Genomic DNA, 19,128 nt, shown 5'->3' on the forward strand with positions numbered 1-19,128 from the left:
AAATAAAAATAATATATAGGAAATAATAATTGATGAGAGTGTTTAAAAAAATGTGGTAAAATAGGATTTTTAAAAGAAATAAATTGTATATAAGTAAATTCTCAAAAAATACAAATATGAAACAACATGAGATTTATAATGTACGTAGATAAAGCTAATACAAATTGTATGTATATAATAATATATAAAGGTGATCTAATTAAATATCATACATAATTTTAAAACTACATTATATGAAAGGTTTTTTCAAAGAAAATAATAAGAACAACAAAAAATAATAGTAATATTAATGAACCACTATGGTATATAAAAATAATTATAAAATAATAATAGTGAAAAATAATAGTAATAATGATGTATAAAAATAATAGTAATAAAAATAGTAACGATAATAATAATAACATATAATAGTAAGAATAATAATAACAATGATAATATTAATTAGCAATCCAATATTGAAAAGCATGTACGGATGTAAAATAATAAACAAAAAACAAAATAATAATAATGAGAATAATATAATAAGTAAATAAAATATTTAAAAACAAAAAAACTGAAAGTAATTAGAGTTGAAAAAGGCTTGGGATTTAATTGTAATCAAAACGAAACATGGGGTGCAAATTAAAAAATGCAAAGAAATAGCAAATCATGAACTGGGATCAAAGTAGACGTATGTGTAAAGGGGAAGGACTGATAGTGAAAATATCCCAAGCCCTCAAAATGCAGCGTTTCAACGCGAACCACATTGAGTCCATGTGCAAAATCCAGGGGCAATTTTTAAAAACGAATGAAATTCGAATAGGGCTGATTAAAAGCTGGCGCGAAAAAAGGGGGGACTAAACACGAAAATTCCCCATTTTAAGCGCAAAAGCGCAGATCCAGGCTGATGGAGCGGGTTGACGCGCGGACCCCCCACCCCTTCAACGGTGCTGTTTCAGTCATAGGAAAGAAGGAAAAAAAACCCTAAAACCTCATTTGGCCGATTTCTTCTTCCAAAAAAGGGTTTCAAAATTTTTTTAAAAAAAAAAACTCTTCAACCTCTCTTCCCTCTCAACCGATCCATGGATTTCATCGGCGCGTGCCGCAGCTCCATCCGTCGAACAAAGGAGTAAGCAAACTTCCTATTTTTTAATAATATGATAGTATTCTATACTAAGCAAGAAATAAAAAAGAAAAAAATGCGAAAAGAGAAAGGAAAAAAACAACCTCCTAAATCTTCAATCTGATTTTTTATTGATATAGATTCCCTTTGTGTATTCTCTGCTATTGTATTTGTAAAAATCAGAAAAAAAATCCTTTACAATGAGTTTTCATGAAGCTTTTATACCCTTTTTACAACCGATTCTTGCTTGTTTGCAGCTGCATGATCGAGCGTACCACTGACGTGGCATGGTGGAGCAGCGCACGACACGGAGAGGTGCGTGACGTGCGGTGCCTGGAGACTGTCTTGGCTGCGGCGGCTGAAGCACTTAGGGTTTCTTGTTTTTCTTTATTTTGCTGGAAAATTTTGAACTTTTGGGCTTGTAATTTTGGGCTAAGGTTTGAGGGTTTTTGTTGGGCCTATTTGGGTTTGATTTTTTATTTTCTGTTTATTTATTTGTGAGTCATGGGCCGGGCAATTTTGCCCCATTACCTTCATAAAACTTTAGTTTGTTAATGCCTTGTCCATCAAGAAATCCTATTTTGCTTAATTCTATTATGCTGTTCCCGCTCATATGCCCTAGACGCATATGCCAAAGTCTAGTAATATCATCATCTAACAAGAAAGAGGAAGTGACAGTTGCATCACCAGTAATAGTAGAACATTGCAAAACATATAACGTGGCAGTCTTTCTCTACTCTTTCATCACAACGAGGGAACCCTTGCTAATCTTTAGAACCTCACTTTCATTTGTGTACTTGTGCTTTTTTGAATCAAGAATACTCAAATAAATCAAATGCATCTTCAATTCTAGTACATGTCATAAGCCACTACTGTTCTGACGATTCCATCGAACATCTTAATTTTGATTGTGCTAATACCTGTGATTTTACATGAAGCATTATTTCCCATCAAAACAACACTTTTAGACACTGTTTCATATATTGTAAATCGATCCTGATTAGGACTCATGTGGAAGGTGCAACCAGAATCGAGGATCCACTCCTCGCTCACTTTAGAGTTGTCGGTAGAAGCAACTAGGAGTTCACCATCGCTATAGTCTTCTACAAAATCAACTTCACTGGATTGTTCTAGTTGCTTTCCTTTCTTTATTCACAGTCTCCCTTTTGATCTTGTTCTGTAACTTGTAGCACTAGGATTTAATGTGCCTTTTCTTCTTGATGAAGTTACAGGTTTTACCTCTATTTAAAGATCTCGATCTACCATTAGATTTACTACGAGGATTTTATTCTTGTATCCTCTCATGATTATCATCAATATTTCATTCTTGTCTCCTAGAACAATGAGACCCTCTCCCTGAAAGTAAGATCCAACCACAAGATGTTTCATTTTGTCATACAAGGTTAAGGAAGTATAGGCTTTATCAACTGTGAGAGATTTACGACTATACAAAATTGTATCTCTAAAGGTTGAATAAAACGAGGGCAACGAACAAAGTAGAATTAACACTAAATCTTCTTTATCATACTAAACCTTTACGGCCTCTAGCGAGAATTTCTTTAAACACAATTAAGTGTTTGTACACATATGCACCTTCCTTCAAATGATGAGCATAAAGACGTTATTTCATATGCAACTTGCTAGTTTGGGTTTTCGACATGCAAAGCTGCTGCAGCTTTGCCCATATTGTAGTGGTGGTCTTCTCCTTCATCATGTCCTATAGAATTTCATTCAACAAATGCAGATGTAATTGCGTTAAAGCCTTTCGATCTTTATGCTTTTTCTCTTTCTCCGTCAATATCGAAAACATCTTACCTATCCTTAGCAGGGCATCCTCTAAATCTATCAGCGCAAGAATTGTCTGCATCTTTATCTGCCACAACGCGAATCTAGTGTTGTGATCCAACAACGGAATATCATACTTTAAAGTCACCATTATCATGATCGAGATAAGCAACCTGAAAAGCTTGATACCAATTTGTAAAAACTGAACGTCGATAGTTGCAATATAGAACGATCGCAAAGCAAAAATATATATAAAAACGCACAGATTTTATGTGGAAACCCTTTCAGGGAAAAAAACCACGTTCAGAGGAGAAGAAAATTCACTAATGTTGAAATTCGAATGAAAAGGAGTTTCAACTACTTCTATTTATAGGTTGAAAAGCCTTATTCTAATCAATGTCAAATAGAAGGAGAGAAGTTCTATATGGATTCTACTTGTACAATCAATATCAAATAGAAGAAGAGTAGTTCTATACGAATTCTACTTGTATTTTATTTTTTTAATAGGAATTTGGGTCACACAACTCTAACAGGAAAAGTAAGGGATTTCAAGAGGAAGGAATGTTTAGATGAGTCCTTGTGAGTTGTTTGCATGGCCTTTTTATAAGAGGGGACAAATTTGGATACATGCCCTAAGGTCACTGACGTAGAAGTTTGATTTGATACTCTTGACAGTGACAGTGATTCTATGTCCTAGGATGAGACGTTTTAGGGTTACTAACAATCAATTACCCTAGGCCTCCACGTGGTCTTCATATAATCTTAGTGAAGATGTCTTTTTCCAAAGTTCGTCGAGTTGAGGCTCGCAAACTAATATGGATGCAATATGAGGTCCACAAGGTATGTTGGGAGGTTAACAAAATTCACTACATGAGCTATACCAAAAAATATATATGTATCAAAATATGAAACAAAAAAATTATCGTTGACCTTCTTTAAGAACTGCGTAATTATTTACAAAAGAATGGAAATAATTAAGTTTTTTTTTTCTAAAAAAAGGAATTTCTTGGGTTTGTTTGGTAAGGTTTGTTTCACAAAATTCTGAAAAATGTGTAAAAACAGAAATTTCTAAGATAATGGAAATAGATTTTTGTTGTTTAGTTATTTTCTTAAAGATCTATATTAATTCTTTTCAGATAACACTATTAACATAGATATTAAATGTTAATTATTAAAGTGTTTATCGACAAAAAGAATTGATATTGTAATATTATCATCAGGGGCGACATGGGAGCCGACTGGCAAGTGTTTTGACTTCTTTAAATTGAAAAATTGTAGATTTGAGCTTTTCAATTTTATAAAATTATAAATTAATAATAAATTTTTAAAAATTATAAAGTTATGAGCTAATAAAGTTACGATAAAACTACATTTTAATTCTCATAAAAATTTTCTAACTTCCCCATCATTATCATTGATTATCATTGACTTCAAAATACATATTTTCAATTTGATGTATCAATAAAAGAATTTCAAGGTTATTATTATTAAGTAATGGTTTCGTTCATCTTTCAAAGAATACGGTAGGACTAATAAAGAAATTATTATTATTGCTATTAGTAGTAAAGGAAGAATCTAAGTCTTCTTTACATCATAGGCGTAATGGAAGCTTAGAGTCATAAAGAAATGTTAGGTGAAGTTGCATGTTGATGTTGGCACATAAACAGTAAAAGTAGATATTAGAAAGTTACATATATTGAAGTTGTATCATTTCAACCGGTTACATGAAATGAAAGGGCTGCCTTGTAAGACCCTTTCTTTTTATTATTCATCCTCTAAACCCTAATCTCTCAGAACCTCAACGATCAACAACAAAATCCATGGCGGACATAGCTCTGCAACTCTTTTTATTACTCCCTACTTACGTTACCCTACAAAGATCCCCCTGATTTTGATTGCATTGGCAACGGCTGGAGTTTAAGCATCGGCCCTCCTCTCTGACTGTGAATGAGTGAAGAAAAAGGTGTTTTTGTTGTTAAACTTAATCCGCCTTGCATCTTCTCTTGACACCTGATACGACGCTGCCACCACTTCCTCCGGCAGTGCTCGCATGAAGGAGACACTTCCAGCCATTGGGGTGTTGGTGGCTTCGCTATTGGTGAAGAAGGAAATCCATTCCGCTCCTTCGTTTCCTGCTTGTTTCATGAACGCAAAGTTCTGTGGCACCGTCAGGAGCTGACCTTGCTCCACGTTATCGTCGAACACTGCGTCGCCGTTGTGGTTCACCACTTGGACTCTGGCACGGCCTCTTAACATGTAGAGTATTTTGTGAGCGTTGACGTTCCATTGTGGAATCAAACCAGCTCTCTGCAAAAAGAAATGTTACATAAAGTGTTATATATGATTCAATATTTTATTGAATATTGTTAAGAAATAAATGTCTCGAGCTTACGTTGTAGAGGACACCCCTCTCGGCGCTGAGCTCAAGTTGTTGGAGGATGGGGAGGTTAAACCTGTTGAGGGTGGAAATACGACCGGCTTGTGGGTTGAAAATATCGGCACGTTCAGGGTCAGCAAGGTTCTCCTTGATCCTCATGGAGCAGAAAGTTTCCTCGAGGCCATTATCTTGAGACCCTCCTCTCGTACGGCGGTATCGCTGCTCCTGCTGGCGCTCCTCACGTTCTTCTTCCTCCATTCTGGGTGGTGTTACGACTTGGAGTCTGTCCCTGACTCTGATGATGGTGCCTCTATTTCCTCGTACACGTTGGATTTTCCTAATGACGTCTTGGTCAACGTTGAAAGCTTGAGCGAGGAAGTTTCAGTCGAAGGCACAGAGAAGGTTGTTGCATGATGAGCTTTCCCGCCCCTGCTCCTCCTCCTCTTGGTGGCGGCTGTGGCGGCTGGGGTTGTCTTCTTCTTCTTCTTCTCCTTCTCCTTCTCCTCCTTCTTCCTCAGACTCCTCCCCTCTCTCGCTTCTTCCCTGCATCTGCTGTGCTAGCCTCCTCAGTTGCCTCTGTTCCTCTTCTGGGTTACCAGCAAGATGGAATCTCTATAACATTACAAGAGAGAGATCATCAAAAACAAAAACAAAAACAAAAAGTTATATGTATAGAAAGGGATTGTCAAAATTATAAAAAATTATATACTCTAGGGATGTTGTCGAGCTGATTAGCACTGTTGCCAGTGTCAAGTAGATTGATAGTAACAACACGCTCATTGCCATCATTGTAGCTCCAGTGAACCACACCCTGCGGCAAAGCAATGATGTCACCCTGGCGGAACCGTCGGATTTTCTGGTGCTGGTCCTGGAACCTGCCACGGCTTTGATGCTGCCATTGTTGTGAATCCTGGAATGTTTCGGCACATCCAGGCATCACAATACCTTGAATACCTCTTCCTGAAAAAACAAATTTAAACATCATTTTGTATTTTATACCAACGGTAATAACACCATTAGTGACGCACTATTATACCTTGGACAATGTAGAGAAGCTGAGGAGCATTGGCGAAGGAAGGCAAAACAAGGCCATTAGGTTCAATAGTCTGCCTCATTACAGATACACCAGCACACCTGAGCTGTTGACTGTTGGGGTTCCACCACTCGGTGGTGCCGGCTTCGGAGCGAATTCGGGTCTGGGGTGCAAAGGCGTGGAGCCTATTGATTTGACATTCATTTTGGAACTGCTGTGACGAAAAGGTCTGGCGAGCTAGGCAGCCATTGAAGAGAAGAAGAAGGGAAAGAAAGAGCAAAGAAGGGTTAATCGCCATAACTATGTGTTGAAATGGTTATTTGGTGAAGAAGGGAGTGGAGGGATAGTGGTATTTATAGGGGAGAAAGGGTGGAAAAGGAGGTCAGGGTTGTGTCGACACACAGCAGTTTGCATGGGGGAGTTGAGGTTAATGGCTTACACATCATAGACTGGGGGAGGGCAGGTGGCTCAAAGCTTCGATGAATATATACTTACAAATAACAATACCAGGAAATGAAGAAGAATCCGAAACCACGATATGTCGCCAGTTGAGATTGGTTAAGGAAAGAGTCTTGAATTTTGGTTACACTAATCAAACCAAAATGATTCAATGCTCAAACATGTTTATCAGATGAATTTATTAATTAAGTGTTAAAGAGTTCTTTAAAACATGTTTCATTATATTATATTATGATTTTATTTAAATTTCCATTTAATAATTTCATCATTTCAAAATTTATCTCAAACTTATATTTTTATCATATTCAAATAAATTATATTTTTCGAGTTTTTATCCTATTTAAAAAATTAACTATTAAATATATATTAATAAAAATGTTATGTCAAAATGTTGAATTTGTATGCATAACAAATATGATTTAATTGTTAAAAACATTAATTGATCCTATATATTCTCGTTGTATTTGCTATATATATTAAGAGTTTGATTAAATTAGTGCGACTTAATTCTCACAAAAAATTTATTTATTTTACAAAATAATAAATATTATTTCTGAGATATTTATATATTTATATATTTTAATAAATACGAGAAAATTATATCATTTGACCCTAAATATTATTATTTTTCTTTTATATTTTAACTAAAATTATATTTAATTTTTAAATTTTTACTAATCTACAATAATATAAAAGTGTCAAAATTGATAAGAATATATAGGAAAAAAATTTTAAACATGATGTAGATGTATGGATAAATAGAAATCTAAAAAGGCCAAGGAGAGTGAAAGTGAGCACGTGAAAATGTGGTGTGGAGGCAGGACGTGAAGAACCTTCGCAGGGAATTACTTGTTTGTTTGTAAAATGTGATGGTGTTCCGACAACTGGGCCGTAGCATGTTATTCCTCTTGCCATCTGTTTAAGCCTTTACCCGTAAACGCAAGTTGTACTATATTCTATACGGTCGTACATTGCAATTATTACAATATAAAATACAAAGAACAAAAATAACTCATACAAAATCTATCAATTTAATCACCCTTGTTAGGGAATGTTTTCATTTTGGTTACCGAGCATTAAAACCTCTAGCACGATTGATTGTGCACGTCTTATTATCATTTTTGTAATAGTCTATTTTTTAGTAGTGTTGAGAACGATGATTTTGGAATTCTATTTTCGATATTTGAGTCCGTAAATACTATTATTTAATATTTATGAGATTAGTATAAATGTTAACTAAAGTTGTGTACATTAATTTTTCTAAATTAGTAGTTAATTAAAATATAAAGACTAAATTGTAAAAATTATAAAAATTCATCACTATGAATTTTTAATTAATCAAAAGATCAATTGAGCAATTGGGCTACTAGTATATGACCAAATGGTGGTGGATTTTAAGTGTGATCCACTAAGAAATGTTAATTATGCAAGTTAATTTTAATTAATTAATAAACTAATCAAAGAAAAAAATAAATCATTTAGTTCATGTAACGACCTAAATTTTAAAGTCATCGAAAAATTAAAATTTCGGGTTATAATTTCGGCAAAATAAATTCGTAAATATTTATTAGAAATATTTACGAAGCTAGTAGTGTAGTTAATTACACTTTGGTTAAGTGAATTAGCTTGAATTAAGGTTAATTTAGTGAAAGGACTAGATTGAATATAGTGTAAAAGTTTAATTGTAGAATAGAGAAAATTCAAGGGATTAAATTAGCAATTAGGCCATAAGGTGACAAATGTATGGTAAAAATAAATAAAATGTGTAAAAATATAAATGGTACATATGTAATAAACATGTGTATTTACTTATATTATAAGAAAATAATACTAATGATTAAAGTATATTATAATAATATAATATAATAAAGTAATTAAATAAAATAAAAGAAACAAATAAATGAAAGAATGAAAAACGAAACAGAGCAGGGAAAAAGGGAAAGAAAAAGAAAATGAAATTTTAGGGTTTTGGAGTTTCAAGCTTGATTGGTAAGTCAATTTGATCCCTTTTCTTGTAATTTTGATGTATATGGAATCCTAGGAAAGAATACTACTTGATTTATATTGAAATTTAGAAAGTTATTGAATTTTTAGATGTTGATTAAGTTGAATAAATGGAAGAATTAAGTGTTAATTTGATGGATATTCAAGTTAGAAGTGGGAGAAGGATTAAATTGTGAAAGAAAATATAGGTCTTGCAATAATAGGGATTGAACTGAGAAGAGTTATAATTAGTGTTTTATGCTGAAATTTAAGAGTTGAGATAGTTTAAAATGATAATTGAATGAAAATATAGGATTTATTTTGAAGAAAAAGAATGGTTATGGTGGAAGGACTAAATTGGAATTTTAGTAGAAGTTACATGGAAATTAAAGAATGTGTTGTTAAATAATATATATTGATAATTTTAAATGTTAAATTTTATGTAGCCAACATAGCACCGGAAACATCATCGAAAAAAGGAAAAGAGAAAGTGAACGAGGATATCGAGTAAATTCAAGAAATTTGGTTTGTATTTCTATAAACTATACTTAATGTTTTAATACAATGTAATTGTTATTTTTATAGTTAGATTGTATATGAATAATATGATGGAAACTGTTACTACTATTGTATTGGAATTGAATTACATGTGAATTATTATGAAAAAGTATTGAAATGAAGTAAAATTAAATTAAGAATGGAAATTTGAAAATTGGAAGTTGACTGAAATCCCTATTAACAATGTCGGGCTAGCCGGATATAGTTAGCATGCCATAGGATTGGAAGTGTTCAGGGATATTCCGACTGTGTGTCGATGAGACACTATATGTTTCGACTACTATGACTGTTCCGGATTCGTTCCGAAGAGGTACTCTGTGCCTGATTATGACTGTTACTGCTACTGTTACTGTTACCCTACGGTATATTCCGGTTTCGGCCGATGAAACACTGTACATTATCCCCGGTGTGTGGGTTGGATCCGTGTATCCGTCCAGGTCCAAGTTATGTTAATAGGGGTAAATGAAAGTACTAAAGACAAAGATTGACTGCTATTGATTATGTGACTGTAACTGTTATACAAATATTGAAAGATATTGAACGATATGGAAAGTATAAAAGAATTGTTTAAATACTTTTAAGAGCTATAAGTTAAAGGTAAGTGATGAAGCTAATAAGATCATAAAGTAAAAAAAAAGTTATGTTACAATGTATATACATAGCTTATTATTGTTTTAAGTATTAGTTTATAGAAATACCACTGAGTGCATACTCAGCGTACGGTTTGTTTCCGTGCGCAGGCTAGGTACGAAAGAAAGCTAAGGACTCAGCATCCAAGCCGATCCCGGACTCAAAGTGGTGAATACTTTTCTTTTGGTAAAATGGCATGTACCTACGTTGTTAAGGTGTTATTTTGTATATGATAGTGTATAAACATGAAAGTTATTGAAGCATGGAATAGATGTGTTTAGCATGTGAAAATAGCTTTAAAATGGTCAAAAATCATGTTTTCACAAGGCCAAGTCACATGGGCGTGTGCCCAGGCCATGTGAATAAGTCAAAATCTGCCCATAGCCTAGCCCCACGGCCATGTTGAGCCCTACGGGCAAGCCATACGGGCATGTTCCAGGCCACACGGGCGTGTGCCCCTATCTTTAAGGAAAAATTTTCAAAGTTACCGGTTTAGTCCCAAATCACTTCTAAAACATATATTGGGCCCCGTAGGCCCATATTAGGGACTTTATGATGAAATTTTTTGAATATTGATTTGGAATGTAAAGTTTATGACTCGGTTTTGTATAAACGTTAGTGTATAAGTCCGGTAATACCTCGCAGCCCTATTCTGGTAACGGCTTGGGGTTAGAGGGTGTTACAGTTCATCTTCTTCCTCACGAAGCAAATAAAATAAATAGTTAGGGTTTGAAGCTTCCAAACTTTTGGCCCTTGGTAAGTATATTCAATTAAGTCGTTTATTTATAATTTTTATGTTTTTGAGGTTGTGGCAACTTGATTTGGCTAATTCATGTACCAATTTCTAAAATTGTTAAATTTTCTAAAATTTACCACTAATGCTTAAATGTATTGGTGTTAAATTGTTAGATTTTAAGCCTAAAAGTGAAAAAGGACTAGTTTGTAAAGTAAAAATTATTAGTTTTGAACATAAGGACTAAAGTGTAAATATTTTAAAATTAGTATGAAATTTCTATAATTATAAATATTATAGGGTCTTAAAAGAATGTAATTGAGATAGGTTTTGAAATCGAAGTTCAACTTTGAAAGATATGGCAATTTGGTTTTAAGGACTAAATTGAATAAAATGAAAAACTTTAGGGGCATTTGAAAAATGAAAATTGAACTGATTCATACTTATAATAAAATGTTATAAAATGTTTAGAATTAATAAATTAAATTGAATTATCGTTTAGATCGGGAATTGAACCAAACCGAGGATAATCGAGGAAAAGACAAAATTATAGATTAGTCCTTGCAATTCAACTTGTTTGTTGTTTTGACCAGTTAAGTTCATATGGTATGATGGTATTTAAATTTTTATATATTTGAATTATGAAGTTGTGTATGTTTGATAGTAATTTAAATTGTTTACAATTTAGTACAAAAGGTGAGTTAAGGACTAAATCGTAAGAAAATGATAAATTGAATATGATGAATTGCAATTTGAGATATTTAATGAATTAACAGTTGATTATGTTTGATCGAATCATATTGGTGTGAATTTGATTGATTCTCGAGATGGAGGATTAAATTGAACAAAATTGAAAATAGTATAAATTGGTGAAATTGGCTTGGTATTGAGATGAATCATGCTATGCTATGTATGAAATGATATCTTGATTGATGAATTGATGATTTTGAGATCAATAGAATGGGAATCAAACTTATAATGAAATTGAATTATTGGTTACCTTATTAACTGTTCGAGTAGGGTTAGATATAGTTGGCATATCTTAGGATAGATAGAATGCGGGTTACTTTGACTACGTGTTGATGAGTGTTGGGCACAAATTTTACTTCAGTTATACCGGTGAGTGCTGAGCACAAACTATTTACTTTGGAATTGCCCGATAATGCATGGGGTGTTAAATTTGGTGTGTTGGTTGGATACGTGCATCCGTTTGAGTTCGAGTTAGGCTAATAGAATTATAAAATGCAAATTTGATAATGGTATATCAATTGAAAAGATATTGTGAAATAATGTTTAAAAGAAGAGTTACAATATATGAATTTTGGTAGTATATGAAAGATTATGCAAGCTGGATGTAGAAGTCCAGAGGATTGATATGAGAATGTGATGAATTAATCAATTCGATTTGGAAAATGTTATGAACTTGATATTGAATTAATTAAATGTTGATTGATTATATGAATGACATTGAAATGCTGATTATAAGTGAATTGGAATATTATATGTTTGGATTACTATATAATACGATATATGTTGAACTCACATTGTTGATATATGGTTGCCATGTTAGGCAAACTTGTCAAGCTAGTAGTTTATCATATTATATTGTAAATCGAGGTAAGTAGTTGTTTAATGCCTATAAACTTACTAAGCATTAGATATGCTTACCCCGTTGTTTTCTCTTTCCTTGTAGATTATCAACTTGCAAAACATATCAAGTGGATCGTCTAGAAGCTCACACTATCCTATTTTGATTCGATAGTTTTTCAATTGTTATAAAGCTCAATTTTGTTGAATGTATATAGGTGTTTTGTGTTTGATTAATCATGAATGATAGCATAGCTTAAAACCTATTTTATGTATGTCTTTACTTAATGGTAATACTTGTTGAGATGGTATACTTATGTTAAATGGTTTGAGTTGTGATTATGGCATTTGGATTGATAATGTTGGTGTGAATTGATAATAATAAAGATGTTAAATGGCTAATGGTATGATTAAAGGCCATGTAGATGTTATCAGTTGAAATAATGATGAATGTGGTTACTTGGATATACTTGAATATAAAATTGAAGTTATTTTGTGCAGGTAAAGATGTGCACTGTGCACAAAATGAATGCATTGAAGTGTAAGCTTAAAATAAGTACCAAATAGCCTAAAATATACCAAAAATAGAGTCCACATCGTGACTTTGGGCGATGGTCGTCGCGACAAGCTTTGGATTTCAGGCCACGAGGTGATGAGGAACATCATCGTCACAACGAGGCCAAGTCAGTATGTCACGTCACGATAAGGAACTCCTTCATGTCGCGACGTCAATCAAAATTTTTAAAACTTTTACAAATTGATCCTTATTTGATTCCAGGCTAATTTTAGAGCATACGTAGGCTTGTATAAGACCCAGGGAAAGTTGTATATCATGTTTATGGCTTGAAAATGTTATGTTTGTATGCATTAAGCTGTGAATTGAAAGTTAAATGTTTGTAGTTGCTTCGGCATCGAATATGGCATCCTGTAGCTTAGATCTAGCGATCAGGTCGGGTGAGGGGTGTTACAATTTGTTACTATTTTTTAACTCTATCATTGTTCATCTTCTTATTCCTTAACCCATTTTTTTTCTCCACAACACCCTGCTTCCCAAATTGAGTAACTCTACTTAAATGAATTGAGGAATAGATTTAGTGAATATTTTGTGAAGCAGGGGTGTGGGAGGGTGGCGTGGAGAAGAAAAAGATTAAATGCTCAAACTGGGATCTAACTTTTTAAGAGTTGCTTAAATAAGTGTCAAACCTTTTAACTGTTCATATAAGGTCTAATCATTAAAAAGTGCTCAAATAAAGGCTCTCTATACACTTTAGTATTGTTTGTAGTAAAAATCAGGTGAATGTTGACATGTTTAAAATAAAACACATAACAACTGAATTTGATATTGCTTGAAAAGAAAATAAAATAATAAAAACATCAACTAAAACCTAATATACGACATTTGAGATGTCCTTATTTAAGTATTTTCGAAAAAGTTTAGCCTTTATTTGATTGTTTTGAAGGGTTTAACCTTCATTTGAACACTTTTTTTGTAAATGTTAGGTCCTAATGTAAGCAATGTCTAAAAAATTGGGCCCTAATTTTAGCAAAAAAAAAAGAGTTATGGAAGAACAAGATAGAAATAGTAAAAAATGATGGCAAGGCATACACAATTAGCTGTTGTTAGAGGTTTTAACGCTTGATTGATTAAAATGAAAGTGCTTTCTAATAGTGGTGACTAAATTGCAAGGATTTTTATTTAGGTGACAACAATAAAAGTGGCCTAAAAGTTGAGTTACTAACTAAGTATTTTACCCTAAATTTTTTATTTGATTTTTTGAATAATTTGCGTATTATGTATGTTTTTTTTTTCAATCGTTATGATATACATAATATTAAAATTTAAAAAAAAACGATGCGGTGCATTTTAATAGTGCCAGGTGTTAACTTTTTTTTTATTCTAATGTTGCAGACCAATTTAAGTAATGGATGATAGTTTGAGTATTAAAAGAAGTCCAATAAAAATTTAAATATCAAAATGAAAAAATAAATATAATATAAGAAAGGGTGCATTAAACATTTTAATATATTTTATTCTTTTATTTCTTCACTTTTTTTTAAAGACCCAAATGATGCCTTTATTAGATGGGATATTATCCAAGTACAGACGCAACAATAACTTTTTCCAACAGCTGTCCTACTGTAATTGGCATCCAGAACGGTGCCTTGGGGAAATTGAAAGTAGAAAAATAATAAAATTTTAGTATTCTAGAAAAGCAACCAGAAAGATTCTAAACAAAAACAAAAACTAAAAGACTAAGATTAAATCCCATTTTTTTCTAACTAAACCCAAAAATCTGTTGTGCATCAGTCACTTTGGAGACTCCTCCACTGTAAATCACTCAGCATTTGGCTTTTTAAGCACCAGCCTCTGTTGTTTCCACGAGTTCATCGAATTGATTCGTCATTATTAGATCCAGACTCGTCACTAACATTTCTTCTATCATTGCAGTGGTTCCTGTCAATATTTACCAGTTCTTCAACCATGCGTGGAACCCCTTCCACCCAATATTGTGGGTCTTTATACTTCCATCCTTCCATCGCCATTCCGTGCGCCACTGTGTTAGCTGTTCTTGGTACGTGTATGAACTTTATACTTCTGAATCTGAGTGATTTTCATTTGATTTCTTGGATATAGGCTCTAATTCATTATCTGTCTTCTGTTTCCCAATTCAGTTTCCTAATAACCGTCAACGCATCTCCCTTAACCTGTATTTCATGAAAACCTTTTTCTTTCGCCATAGCGACAGCCATTAAGCACGCCCTTGCCTCGGTCGTTGTTAGATCTGCAATATTATCTCCTGGGTAAGTACCTGATGCCATAACTATCCCGTCTTTATTTCGCGCAATGACTCCAGCTACTGAAGTATGCTAGATCTGGTTAAAAGACGCATCAAAATTTATTTTTATTACATCTCCTCTGGGTGGTAGCCACTCCTTACTGTTAATCTCAGTTCTGATCTTCATTACTTCTCTCATGTGTTTAATTTCTGCATAGTATGCGTTGATAAATCCCACTACTTCATGCACTAGGATCCTTTTTCCCTCATGAAACACTCTATTTCGGTTGTACCAAATAGCCCATAACAAAATGGTTTTGATTTTACATTCCTCGTCAGTGAGATGCTCGAAATCAGTCCCTAACCATGTTTTCCAATTTGTTTCTCTATTGCATGTCGCATTGATATCTCCCAAATCCCGGAGTACTTGTCAGGTAAAGTTACAGTCCCTAAAGAGGTGGCTCACCGTTTCCTCTTCTGCTTGACACACTGGACAAGTTGTGTTTATCACCAGCTTTCAGAGTTTCAGATTATACAAGACCAGCACAAACTCATTCGTAATTTTCCATAAATGTATTATGATTTTACTTGGCACCTTAAGGTTCCACAGTTTTGTATAAAACTTTGTTAAGAGATTATGTTGTATTCTGTAATCCCCTGTTGTATTCAACCTTCTGTAACTAGTCTTAGCTGTGTAAATCCCTGATTTATCCTCCCTCCAAACTAGTACATCTTCTGGTTCATTGCTCGCCAGCGGTATTGAGACGATTTTCTGCATTTGTTCCTCGCCGAATAGAGAATGTATTTCCTCCTGTTTCCAGGTAATAGAATCTCTTTCAATTAAATCATATACCATGGAATACCTAATATCAATTTGTTGACATTGAACTCTTCCGTTTTCAGCTCCCGGTATCCATGCATCATTCCAAATATTGACACTCTTGCCATTTTCGATTCTCCAGCCAATCCCCTCCTCTAACAGACGCCTGGCTTCCCATATGCTTCACCAGGTAAATGATGGGTAAGATCCGATTCTTGCACTCATAAACTCTCTTTTTGGAAAGTATTTAACTTTCATTATTCTTGCAAACAAACAATTGGGCTGCATAATAATCTTCCAACCTTGTTTCACTAGCAGGGCCATATTAAACCTTGATAAATTTTTAAAACCCAACCCTTCCTTCGTTTTGGGGATGCACATATCACTCCATTTACACCAATAAATGCCTTTATTATTTTTTGGATTACGCCACCAAAATTTACACATAATATTTTCAAGTTCATTGTAAAAAGAAACTGGTAGCTTAAAATACTGCATCGCATAAATTGGAATAGCTTGTAAAACGAATTTAAGAATACCTCATTTCCTCCTTCCGATAAGAATCGAATACTCTAATTGTCTATCAGTTTGTTGAAATGTTCTTTAATCTCGATGAAAGCTTGCTTTTTCCTTCGACCCACTATTGTAGGAAGCCCCAAATACTTCTCCGGATTATTAGAAATACGTACTCCCAAAATGTTGCTCACCTGCTCCTTTAATTCTTCTTCAACGTTCCCACTAAAATAGATCAAAGATTTTTCAAAATTGACTTTTTTCCCCGACAAAACTTCATATTCATTAATTACCCTTTTCAATGTATTAGCACCTTCAAGCGATGTTTCTCCAAACAATATACTATCATCAGTAAAAAATAAATGCGTAACGAAATATTGCTTCTGCCCACCTTTGCTCCTAGCTTCCCCTCTCTCTTTGCTTTTTGAATAAGACGAGAAAAACCTTCAGCACATATAAGAAATTAATACGGACTTAATGGATCTCCTTGCATTAATCCTCTTGTAGGTCTAAACTCCTCTCCATTTTTTCCATTGGTCACCACTGTATACGTAACACTTGTTATGCACCTCATTATGAGAAATCCAATCCTCACAAAAACCCATTCTTCTCATCAGTCCCTCCACAAAGCTCTATTCAACCCTGTCGTAAGCTTTGCTCATATCGAGTTTTAAAGCAAATCCTCTATTCGAACCCTCTCTTCTTTTCTTAAAAGAATGCAAAATCTTGTAGGCAACAAAAATGTTATCTGTAATTTACCGTCCTGGTACGAAAGCTCCTTGACTGTCATCAACACAATAGTGTAAAACTTGATGAAATCTACTGACAATCACCTTTGAGATTATTTTGTAAATCACATGACAAAGGCTAATAGGATGAAACTGACTCATGTTTTTTGGTGAAGTCACCTTAGGAATTAAAACTATACTTGTGCGATTCACCTCCTCCATATTTTGTTGACCATTTAAAATTTGCAAACAGTACCTAGTGATTTCCTCTCCCACAATGTTCCAATACTTTTGAAAAAAATTTGCAGAAAAACCATCATTTCCTAGTGCTTTAAGAGGGGCTATAGATTTTATTGCTTCTAAGATCTCTTCTGATTGAAATTCCTTCTTCAAATTCTCGTTAAGCTATTCTGTGATGCAAGGTGTTGTTGTTGAGATTAAATTATCGCTGTTATCAACTTCTCTGGTCAAAAACAGATCCTTGAAATAATCTGTTGCTATATTCGAGATTTCGTTAACCTCAGTCACCCATCTTCTAGAAACAGTTTCAAGCCCTTTGATTATGTTTTTTTTCCTCCGATATGTGGCCCAACTATGAAAAAAATGATGTATTTCTATCTCCCATTGGAAGCCAATTAGCTCGTGCTCGTTGTTCCCAAAAAAGCTCCTCCCTATCAGCCTCTAAATTCATCTCCAATTTAATCTCTGTCATTTCTGCTAAAACTTTGTTATTGACTTCTTCAGCACCCAACTTTAACATTTTGGAATTCAAATCTCTTATTCTACGTTCTCTTACCCCTTTTTTCTTTTTTCGCCCATTTGCTCAATCTATCTCCTAACCCACTTAACTTCCTCAACGTATTCGTCTTATTCATTGACCACCCCTGTTGAATTTGCTTCTCCAATTCTTCATTCAACAACCAATCTGATTAAATCTAAATTGCCTGTGACAATCTTTAGCCTGTATTCTACCATCCCCTGCCGTATCCACTAATATTGGGCAATGATCTGAAAAAGCATACTATAAATGTTACACCAAATATTATTAAAAAGATCCCACCAATCTTGATTAGCAACCCTCTATCCAATCTTTCTCTAATGTTATTTCCAAATAATCGTCCTCTTTCCCAAGTATAGCACTGCCTAGAAAAACCTAAATCATTTAATTCACATTCTTCGATAACCTCTCTAAAAGCATTCATCTGCCTTTCCTCCCTTATTCGTCCCCCTTGTTTTTCAAAAGAGAATAAAATTTCGTTAAAGTCTCCCAAAACTATCCACGGCTTGTCACTTATCCGCTTCAGATATCGTAATAAATTCCATGATTCTTTGCAATTAATCTCCACTGACGCTCCGTAGAATCCCGTAAATCTCCATACATCCATCTCATTCATCTACCTCCACATCAATATGTGATTTCGAAAAACTTTTCAATGTTAGATTCATACCATCTCTCCAGCCTAATGATAGTCCCCCTCTTGTGCCCTCCGCATCCACATCAATGCCATAATCAAATCCACACTTCCTCCTTATTTTCTCCATCCTTCTTCTATCAACCTTTGTTTCCATTAGAAACAAAATTTGGGGCTGAATGTGTCTCACTTTGTTTTTGAGACGATTTACTGTTCGTGACTGCCCCAAGCCACGAACATTCCAACTCAATATTTTCATTGTGCCCTGTCGGCCAGCTTGATAGCGGCCGCCGATAATGCATTTTTCAATCCTTCCTCTGTTACTTCCTTTCTATTATCAGATCCTTCCTTTTCTATATTATATCTCTGCCTTTTCTTTCCGTCCACAACTTCTAGAGACATATCTTCCAAATTTGTTTCCTTTCCCCCTCCCTCAAATTTTCCCCTATTGTTCTCTATCCTCCACTCAGCTGGTTTTATTGAATATCGCAGTGAACTTCCCTGCAATCCAGTGTTCCAATATTTTCTTTTTGATTGGTAACATCACTACCGAATCTTCTTACTGTTTTCTTCCCATCTATATCCACTCTTGCCCATTTTTCATTATCAATCTCCTCTCGTAACCATTTAG

General features: G+C 34.0%; 1 long non-coding RNA gene and 1 pseudogene across 2 annotated transcripts; one reads left to right on the forward strand and one right to left on the reverse strand.

The window, feature by feature from the left end:
* Positions 1–4,564: 4,564 nt before the first annotated feature.
* LOC107961092 (legumin A-like) lies at positions 4,565–6,610 on the reverse strand (annotated as a pseudogene).
* Positions 6,611–14,330: 7,720 nt separating this feature from the next.
* Positions 14,331–16,747, forward strand: LOC107961121 (uncharacterized). 2 transcript variants are annotated; one of them, XR_001701183.2, is made up of 4 exons: positions 14,401–14,577; positions 14,697–14,820; positions 14,921–15,845; positions 15,928–16,747. It is a non-coding gene; the product is annotated as an uncharacterized lncRNA (long non-coding RNA). The 2 variants fall into 2 exon arrangements; XR_001701182.2 differs by having other exon boundaries at positions 14,331–14,820.
* Positions 16,748–19,128: the final 2,381 nt, after the last annotated feature.

Source organism: Gossypium hirsutum, chromosome A08 (assembly GCF_007990345.1).
Source record: "Gossypium hirsutum isolate 1008001.06 chromosome A08, Gossypium_hirsutum_v2.1, whole genome shotgun sequence".
Classification (NCBI taxonomy): domain Eukaryota; kingdom Viridiplantae; phylum Streptophyta; class Magnoliopsida; order Malvales; family Malvaceae; genus Gossypium; species Gossypium hirsutum.